At 41.6% G+C, this 16,307-nt stretch overlaps 1 protein-coding gene across 9 annotated transcripts in view; it reads right to left on the bottom strand.

The window, feature by feature from the left end:
• Positions 1-16,012, bottom strand: part of Nlgn1 (neuroligin 1) — an 891,533-nt gene extending 875,521 nt beyond the window's left edge. For 3 of the 9 annotated variants that reach the window (XM_076573977.1, XM_076573979.1, XM_076573978.1), the window contains exon 1: positions 13,657-13,811. The gene's annotated coding sequence lies outside the window, so the exon portion shown is untranslated. Of the gene's footprint in view, positions 1-13,656; positions 13,812-15,363 lie in introns of those variants that run through there. The other 6 variants (XM_076573976.1, XM_076573980.1, XM_076573974.1 and 3 more) reach the window with 4 other exon arrangements.
• Positions 16,013-16,307: the final 295 nt, after the last annotated feature.

Raw genomic sequence — 16,307 nt, 5'->3', positions numbered from 1 at the left:
ATCACCAGAGTGTTGCTGAGGACTGTGAGCATTCGGTTGTTGCTGTGTGCTAGGAAGCACCTGTGCTTTCTATCATTTGCTTGTTTGTTTTTGACACCGTCCGTAGGTAGCCCTGGCTCTCCTTGAACTCTCAAACCTCCAGCCAAAGCCTCCTAAGTGCTGAAATTACAGGCAATAATCACAATGCCCAGGTGATTTTTCTATTGTACTCAACCCGCCCCAGTGAACTGATTTTCTCTTCCCTGTTGTAGGATTTGAAGACAAGCTTATCTGTTGTCTTTACAGCAACTTTGGCTCTATTAATTTATAATGAATCACTGTGTAAATGTGTGCACATGATATGTGCGGAAGAGAAAATGTGTTGCCGTCTTTATGCATACTTGTGTTTGTAGGGTATGTGAGTACTAACGTGCACAGCTAAAGATTTTTACTCTTCAACTTTGTTTTTGGTCCCATCATTTACATTACAAAAAACATCAAAATGGGCATAGGTTTAGAAACACAAAGTTGCTGATAGTATTCTGCAAAGGGACAATACCTCTTGCTCCAAATATAATCTTACATTTTGAAATATCATTTACCTTCTGGATTATAGCCAGGCAATTACCATTCACAAATATTTCAAGTGGGCGATGTGAAGTGATAGCTATTGGTCCAGAATTAGAACTGCTGCAAATCGGTTTTACATATCTATTTTTCTGCCCTTCTTTCTCAGAAACCGCAATCGTTTCCGCATTTGAACCTTGTTGTCAACTTTGCTGAGGCCTGAGACAAAGATATGTAAGTGGCTCCCTCTGGTGCTGCCTGCACAATTAATATTTTTATCCAAACCATGAAAGCCAGCTTCTCAGGGAAGAGTAAGGAGATTCTAAGTCTGTAGCACTAGGAACTAGGGCTACATCTCTACTTAGAGTAAGAGGAGATGCTGGTGACCTTTATGCCATTCTGTTTTTACTTGGGGAATAGATGAGAGAGCTCTGCCATTTGTCTTGCAGTTCATGCACACGACCTAAGCTTTAAGTTTTAAGCACAGGCCCCTTATTAAACCCTGCCAAGCACCACCTCCTTGTTCCAGAAATCACCAATGCCCTGCAGAAGTAGCTAAGTTCTTCTAATGGACCTCAACACAACCATCAGTCACTAGCCCAGCTGACCTGCAGAACACATGGAAGCAGCTCAGAGCATGTGGGGCTCTTAAAACGTCTGTTCCGCAAAACCCAAGGCTCTGGAGTGGACTCTGTAAATGTCAGTGGTGGAAGGCACTGACTGGGTCTCCTCCCATGGCAGAAATCCAAGCTGTCTGCCATGACTATTCTTTCTAGATAAGCCCTACTCCACACAGGCAGTAAAGGGAGCTATCAGATGCCTTAGTCAGTTGTCATGGCCTTACGTCATAGTAATTAGGCTAAGACAGTCTGTGGGCCCTCAGTGCTGATCTTGTCCCTGTTGCAACCACGAGACACATCTTCGCTCAGACATCTCTCTAACGCACAGCACGGGCTCCACCACAGCCAGAATGTTAATGCATTATCACTCTGTACACTGAGAAAACAAGTGACCATATGTGGCCTATGCCAGAGGAGCTGTAACTGTGAAGAACAATGGCTCTGAGTCAACAACAGAATTAAACTACTCCCTCTTGTGAAGCTCTTCTGAATATTTTAAGTGTTGCCTTGAAAGTGTGGGATTATGTGCAAGCATAAACATTAGCTTAATGCAATTTTTTGGTACAGAGTATGCCAGTTCAAAATCAGAATTGAAATTCAAAAAAAAATAATAATAACTTCAGGATGAAATTTTTTTCAATGTATGATTAAACATTATTGAAGAGACATGCTTTACTTATAATAAAAGTTGCTTTGTAATTATGAGATTCAAGCATGTATAGAAAATGATGTTGCTTAGTTTAAAGATTTTACAAAGGCACCTATTAAACACTCCCTCCTTAGCAACTCTGTGACTCAAATGTTTTCACATTCTCATGCTCACGGAGTTCTTGAATTCTTTTAAGCTGCCAATTGCACTATTTCTAAATGCTTCATCCTTCTTTCCATGGGTAAGTGAAATAACAACAGCCATATACTCCCTGCATTAGGCAAAATAGGGTAGGGAAAACATTCTTGATGTTAAAGAGTTCCAAGCAGAAGGGGGAGGGAGACGAGGAGGAAGGAAAGGAGGAAGAGGAGGAGGAAAAAGAGAAAGAGAAGGAGGGGGAAGAGGAGGAGGAGGAGGGATGGAGGAGGAGGGAGAGAAGGTGGAGCAGCAACAGCCCAGGTTCAGGCAGCCCTGCACTCATCTCCTGTGCTGCTTCCCCCACTGTACCTGGGCCATAGCTGATGCAGCACACAGGGAGCAAAGAAGAGGCAAGGACAAGAGACTGACTGGAGTCCACGAGTTCAAGACCTGCCTGAGCAATATGGCAAGAATGTGCCTGGAAATAGATTAAATAAGTGGCTATTAGTAAGTGAGCAGAATGTGTTTCTGTTGCACATGAGGGAGATAATCATACCAGTGTGAACACTTGTGTATAAATTTTACATGCTAGGAAAGGTGCTACAATGTATGACTTCATTTAGTTCCATAACAGGCCTAGGAGGCTGGCGTTATTGATTCTGTTTTACAGGTGGAGAACGTAGAGCCAAGCTGGTTGAGAACGACATAGACTCCTGCATTTGATTTCCCGTCGGACAGCAGGGCGGCCTACAGAGGTGCACGAGCAGCAGAGCAAGCTTGCTTTCTCTTAGCCTTGCTCATTTCTTCAGCCTTATTTCTCATGCCCCAATTCCTCAATCGCCAGGCCTCTCCTGAGACTCTGCTTTGGACCCTATCTAGGTCTGTGAAGCATTCTCCAAGAAACCACAGGGCTTGAACCCAGGCTTGATATCCCTGGAAATGTTGAAACTGACCTCCCTGGCCTTCCTCATCAAACCTCTGCCTATTCTATGCTTCTTAAATTATCTATAACCAAGGAAGGGCAATGTTCATGCAAAAATCTTTGTATTGTAGTGCCACATGCTGACGCTTGCGCTTAGCTTTCCCAATAGCCGAAGAATACAGTGAAGTATTTTGAATTAGGGACCTGGTTTTATGTATGCCGTATGTCAGAGATCCTTCACCAACTACAGGGATTGGGAAACAAGGAAACAGGAGAAAGAAATAACATTCATGAGGATATGCCATAAGCATAAGCATAAGCATAAGCCAAAGACTAGATAGGGATTTATTTCCTTGTGACGAGTTCATGTTCTAGCGTCGTACTCCTTTCTCATCTATGAAAATATGAATAACTTTCCTAAGTGCTTGTTGCTTTTTTTTCTCTGTGAGTATTCACCTGGAACTCTCAATTAAATCAGGTAAATAGCTGGACAGATTTATTTTTACGAAGATACATGCATGTTACTGTTTGGACGCTTTGAAGCAGCAGGAGAAAGAAGGGATATGTCATTATCTTAAAGATTGTCTCTTTCGTCCTCTCTCCATCTGCCTCCCTCTCCCTCCCCTACATTTCCAGGGAGTGTGTCCCTTATTCTCAGTATCACCACCTCATTATTTTGTCTTTCTCAGGTGTGTGTGGCAGATAACATGCCCACAAATGACATTGCTCTATGATGCCCCACGGCTCTTAGGAGTTTTAGAGAATACTAGACCAGGCAACAACATTTAGAAACGAATACTTGGACTTTTCCCAGAGTATCTCTGACTGGTAGTGTCATAATACAATTGTTCGTGACCAGTCATGGCCGTGTTTATGGAGCTCAATCTTCTGCCTGACTCCTTTCCTATTGCCCAGGTACTGGCCATTCCAGCTCCCTACTCCCAGAATGCGCTGCTGTCTTCACAGAGTGGATTCACATAGAGTCAAGAGGAACATGCTGATTTTGTGTACAATGTAGTAGAAACGGAAGTGCATGTCTCACTTGACATTGCACCTCAAAGACCTTAAAAAAAGGCTTAAGAAATGGCGGATATCATCATTGGACATTAAAAAGCAGATTCTCACCAACCAAAGCCTCTCTCTCTCTCTCTTTTAAATAAATAGAGCCATTTTGTCTATGAATGTCTTGCAATCAGAAGACATGAGAGGATTAATTGAAGGATGATGGTGTTGCAGGGGATTACACAAAAAGAGACATACATTTGGAGGCAGGATTTCTCTCATAATTGCTGAGAGGGCAGAGTAAATGACAGGTAAATCCGGTCAAGATTATGACATAAGGAACTGCTGTGTGTGTTAGTTTGCTTTCCTGTCGCTGTGAGAAAACACTGACACCAGCTGGCTCAGGGAAGGCAGGGTTTATTTGGCTTACAGATTATTGTCTACTATCAAGGAAGCCAAGGTCGGAACTCAAAGCAGGTCCCTGGAAGCAGGAACAAAAGCGACACTGTGGAGGAAGGCTGCTCACTGCCTTGTTTTCCAGGTTCCTGTCTGGCTACTTTTTTCACACTGCTCAGGTCCACCTGCCTAGGTAGGGTACCACCTACATTAATGACCAAAAAAATGCTTCCACACACATACCAACATACTAATGGGATGGAAGCAATATCTCTTCTGAGGTCCCTTCTTCCCAGGTTTCTAAGTAACCACCTGAAGTTACCTATGACACCTCAATGGATCACAGTGAAATTACTTCATCTCAATATTTGTTAAGTTATATAGACATTTTCAAAAAGTTATATTATCCATTTTAATAGCCTAATATGCTTTCTACTGGAAATGAATTTCTGATGAAATATGAACCTGTTTTTCCAAGGACAGTTTACTCAGAATAAACACATGATGGCTCTTTCTAATCTGCAGAGGTGCTAAGCCAAAATACTAAATATAAAAAGAGATTTCTTATCAAAAAAATCTTCCTTTCAGATCTATAACAATGTTTTTCAGTGTGTGTTTATGTCTTCACCTTTAAAAATACATAACAGTCAATTGTATATGCTGTACATTTCAGTGTATACTTTTCTGAGAAGTACTTTTTCCCTTTTCACTATTTATGTATTTCCCTGTCTTCTTTAAGTAAAATCTTTCCTAGACTTTCCTAAAAGTATAACTCTCCTCTTTATTAGTTCTGAAAAATATTGCCTACACAACTAATTGTATGCATTATAGAAGTTAAAATGTAAAATATTGGGTTCTGGTATAGGCCTCTTGCCTTCAAAATTACTGCATGAAATAATTATACACAGATCAATATCTTTAAGTCCAACTCCACTGTTATGCAAACTAACCAAGTGTTTTCCCCCCTCTGGTCTTCAATTTTGCAACATATAAATTAAGAAAGTTCCCTTAAAAATGGCCCTTTAAGCTAGAAAGACCACTGGAAATTTATTAAAAATTTTAGGAAGTAATTATTCATTGTTACAATGATTTACAGACTCCCTGAGGCCAAAATTGTGATTTGTCTCCTTAGTCATTAAAAAAAATGATTTGCAGTATGAATATAATCTTAGGACCCTATTTAGTGTCTGAGACGATAAACTATTAAATGATAGTCTCCATCTTAGTGTCTTCAATGTGGACAGAGTGACCCAAGTAGAGAATTAAGAGAATATAATTAATAATTCAAGAAAACCTTATTTTCAGCCATATTATATGTGTTCCTTATGCTTTCCAGTACTTTGATTGTACTAAAGGGTGCTTTAGAAATACCTAGTCCAAGTGGAAAAGGAAAGGAATTTTCTTCGTGTTGTTTAAATGAACTCACTTTTCGGCAGGACAAATAACAGCTCATGCTTCCTCTGTTGTGACGGAAGCCACGGAAGAAAGAGAGTGGCACCCGTCTGGAGAGCTTGTTACTCATCAGAAAGCAAGTGCCCAGCTTTTGGGCCACTTAAGAGCAGTGGCAATTTTCAAACACAACACAGAGAAGAAATATGGCTGTCTGCAGGACTGCACAGTAAGAGCTGTCAAGATAGATCCACAAATAGGAGCACCTGACTGATCCAACCAAAGACTCCTCTCCCTTTTATTCACTTTTAAAAAAATCATCACTATGTGGTTGAGTAATGATACAATTTTAAAAAGGGAAATTTCATTTTTACCTGCCAATTTTCTCTTGCTCTCTTTTACTGATTACTCCCTTTTAAAGCAGAACATTTATATATAGTGATAGTTAATTCCTTTGTAACTTTCTTTTGTTCTTGATGGAAAATGCATTTTCTTCATGCCTCTGCCCACCTTTGCATCCTAGATTTGGCTTTGGATTATTCAGTGATCTTTCTAATTTGGCATGTCTGAGGAGAAGTGCATCTAAATTTTAACTCTGTTCTGTTGAACCTTCTGCATAGTTTAGAGTTGTTGTCAAGAACAAAAACATGCTGGGGCTGTAGCTCAGTGACAGTGCACTTGCCTAGCAGGCACAAGGCCCAGGGTTCAATCCCCAGTACAGGTAAAAAGAACAGAGAGAAAGTAAATAATGTGTATATGTAAACCTAAAAAGACTTGTAAATTTTCAAAGGTGCAATAGGCAATAATCACTAAACTTACGTAGTACATTATCAATTAAAGTAACACCCCTCTACTATAAGACGCAAGCTTTAAATGTAGAGTACATTATCATTATGAACATGCTTTGTCTACTTATCTTACTCTCCCAAAGAAAAGACTTTTAGAGCCAGAAAAAGTATTTATTTTAATTAGTTCTATTATTTATTTGTTTGTTTGTTTGTTTATATTTTAGTCTGCAAAGTAGCAGAGGGTTGCTTGAGGTTGGTGTTTTCCTACATACTTGATTTGGGTTATCTGTTTCCCTTCTCTCTGTCCCTACCGCCCTGCCCCCTACCCCACGTCTACCTTCCCATACCCAGCATTCTCTTTGGCCTCTGTACTACAGGTATCCAATGACCCTCTCCACTTCTGCTTGTTCTGGCTCTCATGGGTCTGTTTCTGGGTTCTTGGCATCTACATGCACCTACTCTCACACAAATGCACATTTAAACATTGTTATTAAGGCCCAGACATACTAAGAAAATATTGTGTAACAGTTATCAGAGTAAGGCCCTCGCATGTGGCTCTCCTGCTTCTGGGACTAGTTTTTTATTTATTTGCTTTTCTTTTATCATGCTATTGGAAAACTTGCTCTGTTTTCTATATCACACAATGAGGACTGAGTATGATAATAAGGGATAGAGTTACATTCTAATCATACTTCCTATGAGGTTTGTCATAATCTCTCAACCAAATATTTGGAGATTAATAAAATAACATGTTTAATTATCAGGATTGCACTGCCATGTTTTTAGAATGAAGTTATGTGTAGCAGTAAAGTTTCTCCCCTTCATTGGCTGACACACTCCCTTAAGCCCTTCAGTGTGTTAGAAACCAGGGTGTGTCACTTAAGTTATTTCTGTCCAGGTAGCAGAGGAACTCTCGCTGCTCTAGATTACACACATGAAAACTGTGGGCATCCCTTTTCAGAGAACCAGACAGCCACCAACCCCAACATTTTAAATCAGTCCAGCCAAGGTATGAGTCCTGGTTAGCTTCTGAAAATCACTCACTCTCACACTTTTATAAAACCAACAAATCAGCCGAGCGGTGGTGGCACACACCTTTAATCCCAGTACTCGGGAGGCAGAGGCAGGTGGATCTCTATGAGTTCGAGGCCAGCCTGGGCTACAGAGTGAGTTTCAGGAAAAGCGCCAACATTACACAAAACCCTGTCTTGAAAAACTAAACTAAACTAAACTAAAATAAAATCATCAACATCAGGTCTTTTCAAATGTATTAAATGATTGGAACAAAATCCTGGGAAAATTGGAAAGCCTTCTTCAGAAATAGTGCATTACAAACATAGACTTTGCTGGACGAGAAAATATGAAAATGGTTACTCTGAGTCAAAAATGACTTCAAAGAATGAGATTCCAAATAGAATAAAGATTTCTGAATCCACAGTCTAACAGTTTAAAAAATAGTATACCTTTTACATATACAAGATTTCTATACAAGTTTCTACCTACTGGAGATTAAATTTCTCTTTAGAGAAATACAACTTTAAAACTTTAAGTGGGTAAAAAGCATTATAGAATTATTAAATTGGGTAATTCCTCCTCTCTTCAGTATACAGCAAATAACATATACTATAATCAACTCTTCAGTTTTAGTGAAATTTGGTCTATTAAGTAGCATTAAACACTGTATTACCTAGGAGAAACTGCAGTAGCTTTAGGTTCATGCCACTAAGCATAGCTATCTTACTGTGGGTTTGTTGACATGGAAGGTTCCACACAAGTTGAGATGAGAACAAGGCAGGTAGATGTTTAGAAAACATACTCCAGCCCCCCAACCTGCAGTTTACAAGAGTGTCCACTAACATGTGGATTTGTTTAAAACTCTATTTTACAATGCTGCTACTTTCAAACACACTTTCCATTAAAGCAAAGGGGAAAGCATCTGTTCCCAATCCGAAACACAGATGGAGTGACTAATTATCATCTTACATTTGATTCATAACCAGTTCCCTTGGAGGCAGGGCGGCTCAGTTCATCAGTTCAGAGGTGATGGCTTTGGTGGAAACAGATCTAGGCATGGAGCCCAGAAACAGAACATTTGCACCAGAATTATGGTATGCTCTGAAAAATATTGTAACACACTGAAGGTAAACTAAGGAGACAGCCAACAAACTCTACTTTGGAACTAAGAGAGATATACCACCCCCAGCCTTTTCTCATTTATGGTTCTCACATTGTGAATTTGGTGAAAATTGCTGGGTAAGAATGAGGCTTCTGATGTTCTAAGTCTAGAAGACAAAATTTTAAAAGGTGTGTGTGTGTGTGTGTGTGTGTGTGTGTGTGTGTGTGTGTGTGTGTATTATAAAGCAAAGTATAATCCTACTTTATTTATTTGTATTTTCACATATTCCATCTTAGTTTCCCATCTGCCTGCAAACTAAAACATATATTCCTCTTAAAATAACCCAAGCACCATTGGTATCTCTTTCCATATCTTACTGCTTATGTCAGAAACTTAGCAGTTATGCATATAGCCTCAAAAAAATTACTGAGTGAGATGTGGTAATACTCACATCTATATACTACAATTACTATATTCTTCTTCCTTTCCCACAAATAAAAATTGCTCCAAACATTAAAATCTTGAAACTAAGTTGAAGCTTAAAATTTCATTTTTTTAATAATAAAACAGAGTAAAGTGAGGTGGTTACAAACATCTATTCCAATAAAGCACAAAACTGTCTATGAATTTTCTTAAAAACAGGTCAGAAGTAAAAATAATATTTCTCATGTTTTAAGAGGAAAGACACTGTTTGCAAGACACCCATGGACACTTGTTCTCGAAGTAGACCTGTCCTCTTTAATATTTACCAGAAGAGGGGGAGATAATTTCTCCAAAGGTATAATCACTGGTGAGACACCTATGTTTATACAAACAGCCCCAATAGAATCCACTTGATAGAAACAAGGCATAGAAATAAAGGGGCACTATTTGGAAATAAGTGAATATGGAAAGGGATGCAAGAGCATAATGGAGTGAGTGTGAACACAATATTGTACATCTCCTTGAATTGTCAAAATATCATGTGCTTTAGGAAAATTATTTCCTAAAATTATCAGAAGTATGTGGCTACATAAAAAATTTCCCACACCAGTTTTGAACATAGTCAATAACTTTGAAATTATTAAGTCCAATAATCATAACATCACATAAACATCACAAAATCGAGAATTTTTCACTTGTATATGGCCAAAATCAAGTCATTCCTTAAGAGAGTAACTGGCCAAAGAATTAGTCATTTTTCAGATGGTTTCTAAAATAAGTTGGTAAGAAACACAGATGAGAACATGTGACCTTTTGGGAAAGGAAGCCATGCTTTGCTCAACAGCCTGATGTACTTATTCTAGGGAGGAATCTATATGTGCAATGTACCATAATTTAGTGTTTACCATTCTCCATCCAGAATACATGTATACATCTTCAAGTTGTATTAATAAAAACAAAAACACATCAACAAGAAAAAGAAACAAACAAAAATAGCTCCCTCTATAATACCACCAATGCATTCATTTTCCTTCAGAAGCTTGCAGTCTGACATGAAGTTAACTCATGGCCGTGGATCCAAAGATCATTTGATGACATTTTGTGAATTTGATTTTAATATAGGCATTCTGTTTCATGAAAGATTTGAGAAAGCAAGTAGTGGAAATCCCAGTTAGTTGGCCTGTCTCATGGTTTTTGTCTCCTTACTCCCAGCTAACATTGCTCTGATTTGAAGATGATTCTGTCACTCCCACAGAAAGGAGCGGCCCATCCTTCCACCTGCGAGTGGGCAAGACTGAGTGTCTTCAAGGAATATTTAACTGAAGATGTGCATTTTTAATCTCTTTTGATCTTTTTCACATAGTTGACTACTTCCTGGTTTGTCAGCATGAACAGTAAACTTTATTGCTTTCCTTGAAAGACTAGGAAATGTGGCAATGTCTGAGGAAAGTGTTAAGAAGACAAAGCTGCCTCCATTCAGCCCACTTGCTGTCTCACTATTATCACAGTTAATTCATCAACACTTATCATGTCTGAACAATATGCACTTGTCTTTTTCATCTTTCTGAAATATATTTAGATTAAATTTACATATATGCTTATTCTATGACTGTAACAAGCAGTCCTAGTTTTCAGTCAATTCTCTCCTCAAAAATTCTGATGTTGTTCAGAATATCAAATATCAAACACCAAAGTATGTGTATAGCAGCATCAGTTACCTAGGAACTGCCACAGGACATGGGTCTGAGGTAATATGAAAATGGAAACCAGTGAGAGGAAGATCACACTACAGAAGAGACGTGTTGGCCAAAGAGCAGACACGTGTGGTCCTTTTGCTCCTTCTCTGCTCTGCTCTCCATCTTCCTTCTTTACAACAGTCTCATAAAGGCCCATTTGTTATCCCAGAACAGACCCCCACTACTAAAGAGAGAGCAGGAAGTAAATTCTTCATTCCCACTCTAGAGCAGTGCTTATCACTCAGTCATTTTTCTCACACATGGATGCTTGGCAATGTCTGCAGAAACTTCTTTGGTTACAGGACAGGTGAGTAGAGTAAAGGCCATGCATATTGCTAAACATCCTCAGTGTGCAAAATCTTTCACACAACAAAGAAAAAATTAGTCAGTCCCAAATAGCAGCAGTGCCAATGTTGGGGAGTTCTGAGACAAAGTGTTCTATGATCTTTGTCAACCTCTCCTTTGGGGGGCCCAGAGAGCACACATGAGTTTGGTGGCATAGAAGCAAGCCTGTGACCATGACAGCCAAGCACATAGACGATAGGAGAAACTCAATTCCTTGAGCAAATGCTTAGCAGTCATCTTTCTTTGACTTCTTACAATATGATATTGAATAAACCCTCCTTTCCTAATCCACTGCTAGGTTATTAATTACTTCAGAGTGAAACACAGTTGTGAAGAATACATACTATTAATGTGTGGTCTACTTTATGTTCTGACATGGGGATAAGATTTCAAAATGAAATGATAAATCTGGTGTGATTTCTGATCTGACCTCAGCAATCCACCATACAATAAAAACACTGAACATCAGAATGTTAAAAAAAAAAAAAAAGGTGCCCATCGGATCAATAGCATGTCAGAGGGAGGATAAAGGAAGGAAAGGCGTGAAAAGAAAGACAGCCATGGAGAGTTAAACTATGGGACAGTGGGTGTGGGAGCTGGATCTATAAAGATGAGTTAAGATAAGCAAAGCACAAAACCTGAAAGGGTTAAGTACTATTGGGTAACTAATAAGAGTCATGTGAATGGACCAAAGGGTAGATCTTGGAGAAGACAAGACAAAGGAAGTTTTCATGTAAAGTTTGTGAAGAGTTGATTCTCCAAAAACTGTGGACTCTGGCAGGTAAGCCACTGGAACCACTGGGCAATGCCAAGATATCTTCAATACCAGTCTATAGTTTAGAAAGATTAAGTCTGGTGCTTTGGATATGGGTGACTCTACTTGTAAATAGTTGAAATATAACTATGAGAACATAATCTAATTTATAATATGATATTTATGATCATAAATAGGAAGGAAATTGTTATAAAGCTTCACATAAGAAAGACAACACATGGCAAAGAGCATACGACTCTATCCTGTTGGTCTGTTGACATTTCTGGTGTTACTCTTAATGTCAATTGTGCTTTGCTTACAAAAACTACCTTAGAAGTGGGACCTGCTAAAGATATCTATGAATAAGCTTTGCTAAAACAAAAATGCTAAAAACTGTTTCAACACATGGAAACCAGAGATATTTAAGTCAGTTATACCTAAATCTATGTGACCATTGTCCTACAAAATGTCAATGACATCAACCTTAGATTAAAAAAAATAAATAGCAGAACTTCAATTTGTACCTGCATTCTCTAGTTCTAGCTACTGAATGATCAATCCTAAGTTTTCATTTGATTTTTAAAAAGGTAAAATGATAAATTAAGGGAATTTGAAGCAAGAGGCAGGGGTTACTGCTGAATAACTGGGTGAAAACGCTAAAAGTGGAATAAAATCTGAGAAACTAGGGTTAGAAGAGACTTCAGAGTCCCTCACTGGAGCCATCTCACCCTGAACAGACTCAGCTGGACTTCAAGGCACCCTTCCCCCACCAGAAACAAGCACTGGAGACTGTGGGTCTACCTCCTGTGTGTGGCCCTGCTCCAAACAACCCAAGCATTTTTCTATGGAAATATGTTATCACTAAATAAAAATGGAAATTTTCACAAAATAAAACCACATAAAAAATAAAAACTGACAGACAATAGTACAGGGGGTAGGGTAGGAGAAGGAGGCCCCCAAAGAGGCTCTTCTTACCCCACACCCCAGGCTCTCTGGTGTAGCTTGCTCCTGGAGGACCACCACCTGTCCTGTGTTTGCTGGGGGGATTGTAGAGACTAACTGTAGAATAGCAGGCTTATAGAAAACAGTTACTTCTTTTAATCACACCGTGTCATCAGAAGGCCTGAGCAATGATTAACTTCCACATTCTCTGTGAATCACTCCATCACTAGGCAGTGTGAGGAGACTTAGATTCATTCTCTGCCAAGGGCACAGTAAACTTAATGGGTTTTGCATTTTGCATTAGATATTCTAAATACACACATGGTCTTGGCTGCTCAACTCATTTCAAAAGAAAACCTGGCACTCTTATAGGTTGTAATAGCTAGGAACGCTGAGACATTTCATAGATTTTTGTCAAATCTATGACACACACCTTCTCTAGTGCCATTTTTTAAATCTATGATCCTATTAAAACTCAAGTATAATTAATTTTGAGAAATGTATCAAAACACTGTAATTTCAAATATAGCATGAAACTTCCAGTTACTTAAACAAAATACGGTAGTTTTAGTATAAAAATAGGGAAATTGGGATGTCAACGCTCTACAAAAATACACAGTAAAAGAGAACATTAACTATCTAAATTCGCATATCCCTAGCCCTACGTACCACGATGGTCCTAGAAATGAAAAAAAGAAAGAAAACAGTGGTACAGGCCAGAGTTCATTAGAATAATCACAAACGACTCAAATATGGGACTTATTTCCCTCAATTCTGTAACAGACTAACAGCCTCCTCTGTAATAAATTATTCCTTGTTTCAAAAAACCTCATTCTAAATAATTTTAAATTAACCGCAGATGGGTTTTTATTATTGTTATTTCTACTCACAAGGCATTGTGCGGAGGCAGGTAGGAGTCAGTGGAGACCCGTTTAAACGTTTGGGTGTACTACCCCTCTCTTCCCGGGAGAGTTTATTGCCCAACAATGCATAATCTATTAGTTGCTCCTCGCGGGGGATCTAGAAAGTGACATCTTGACTTGAACCAGCACGCAGATCTGAAAGCCACTTCGCAGGAAACGTTGCAGAGAAGAACAACTTTCTAATTCCTGTCAAACTAAGAGGCGGAACCAAGCCCAGAAGTAGCCTCAAGGCCCAGGCAGAGCAGAGCAAAAAGCAGACTCCACACTCCAGCGAAGGTTCAAGAAAGGCTTTGCTTCTGGAGGCGGCATTGTTCCTCCATTCGCTCAGCCTCCGCGTCTCCCCTCGGCGGACTCTCCGAATCGGTGCTTTCTTTCTCTGGTACCTCTCCGCAGACCTCCGGGCTCTGGGTGTCCGGGTCCCAGGGCGCAGCCTGACAGGCTCACTGCAGGGGCTGGGGCGCCTCTCCGAGGACTCGGAGCCACCGCACGCGTCCGCCCCGGCCCGGGCAGCGCGCAGCGCACACTCGCTGTCTCGCTCCTCTCCGGCTTCCCTGGCTCCCACGGTATCGGCTGGCCTCTCACCACCCACTTGGGTTCGCCTTTCCTGCCTTGGCTTCCCACACCAGCTCGGCACCGCCGCCACAGCCGCGTCCCGGCACTCCGGACCCGAGCAGGCCGGGATGAAGGGATGCCAGGGTCAGGGATGCGAGGGGAGGCGGGGGCGAGCTGCCAGGGCGAGCCGGGGCAGGTGGGGAGTCGCGGGGTGCGGGCGAGGGCGTGCGTGAGCGAGCCCCAGATAAAGATGCATGTGCTCGGCCACCGCGGTGGAGGAAGGACCGGGGGCAGGATGCAAAGTGGAGAACGCCCACCGCGAGGGTGCGCAAAACCGGCGATTTGCAAAGTGCCAGGGCCAGACAGGCAGAGGGGGAGGAAGGAGGCTGGCTGAAGACCAGGAACAGAGAGAAGAGCCCACTTCTCCATCAAAAGGTCGGTTCGGTTAACGCGTCCCCAGAGCAGGAGTTAATCAGGGACTGGACGTGGTGTAAAAGGTGGGTTTTAAGGACTTGTCTGGTAGGTCTTCTTATCCTAGACTTAGCTCCCTCTCTCTCAACTCTGGGGATTTGCCCTCCCTGTGACACAGCTGGCTTTGGCTTTATGCAGGAGCTGAAGCCCACTGTCCTCCTTTGCCGTTTATCTGCATTTTGGAGATTCCTTGAACCCCAGGATTGAAGAAACCACCCAGTTCATTAAAGTTCATTATTTTTTTTATTGTTTTTGTTTTCATCAGAGGGTAGTAGTGAAGAGTTGGCACCAAGACATGTTTAAAACAGTGATCGACGTGGCATTTTGTTGTTGTTGTTGTTTAAAGGGCAAAATGCATTTAAGACCTCTAAAAGACCAAGAGGGGACTGGAAAACTCGATCAAGTGAGGGAATAAAAGACACATTTAAACTGTAACCGCCGATCACACCTCCAATACAGTCACCCTCCCCAGCGCCCAGCCCTCCTCCTGGGCCCGGGGGAATTGGGAAAAGGAGGAGCGAAGCGGAGAGCAGGGACAGGGTAGGGTTGGTGGAAAGGGTGAGGGCAGGGAGAAGCCTGAGCAGGAAGTTATCAGCGGTCCGGGAGACTGAGACAAATGCCAGGCCTGGTGGACGCAGGAGGCCCCCTTACCTTCTCTCTAAGCCCCGGCTGTACCTGCTCTGCAACCAGAAATACTTCGTGGTGCCTAGCTTGCAGCCTAATGATGGCCGAATGTTAAACAGTTCTTCACTCTCCCTCCCCTTGTTCAAAACCAGGATCAAAAGAATGTGAATAATGTTCTCGGTGTCCATCAGCTCCGGAACATATCGATGTGTCGGGAAGAGATGAAAACCAGGCTATGGGGCGCGAGTATATGTATTTATAAGCTATCCGACCGGTATATAAACATATATACGTTTTCTGCACGTAAATCCAAAAGAAAAGCACCCCAGAAGCTTCTGGAGGAGGGAAGGGACCGGAGCAGCAAAACTTGGAAGAGCAAATGTATCCAAGGATTTCGTGCCAGGAGGCACCTGCTTCAATATGCAGAATTCCTGTGCAGCTTTGGAGGAAGGAGGAAAAAATAAATAAAATTACCCCCAAACACACTTGAAATTAGAGACTCTTAAAGGAGAGTAGAAATGGAGAGGACTGGAATCTCCTGGGGACCACGGATCGTCAGCCAAAAGAGCAATCGCCGTAGAAAATCCTCGGCGGGGAGGTAGCTGCAGATGGGTCCCCTGCTCGCGTCCCCGCCGCTGCCGCTGCTACCTGTAGACACGCACACACACGCACACTCACGCGCGCACACACAGCAGCCTCTGCTGCGCGCGCTCTCTTCCTCTCTCTCGGCCGCTATGCCGGGTGCAGGAGTCTGAATACAACTAGAGCTATCCTCCTGCCGCGGTCCTGCGGACTCCGGGCCACTCAGCCCTCTCCCACCCACTCCTCCCGCGGATTTATTGCACAACATCGCTTTCCCTGGGTCAGCTCGGAGCTGCCACAGTGACCTCCGCGGTTCTGGTGGCGGTCCCCTCCCTTTCCTAAGTTCCGCCCTCTCTGGTCCTTCCGCCCGTGGCAGTCAAGCCTCCTTA

This window comes from Peromyscus maniculatus, chromosome 6 (genome assembly GCF_049852395.1).
Source record: "Peromyscus maniculatus bairdii isolate BWxNUB_F1_BW_parent chromosome 6, HU_Pman_BW_mat_3.1, whole genome shotgun sequence".
Taxonomy (NCBI): domain Eukaryota; kingdom Metazoa; phylum Chordata; class Mammalia; order Rodentia; family Cricetidae; genus Peromyscus; species Peromyscus maniculatus.
Note: the sequence above shows the minus strand (reverse complement) of the source record. Positions and strands in the feature narration are given on the sequence as shown.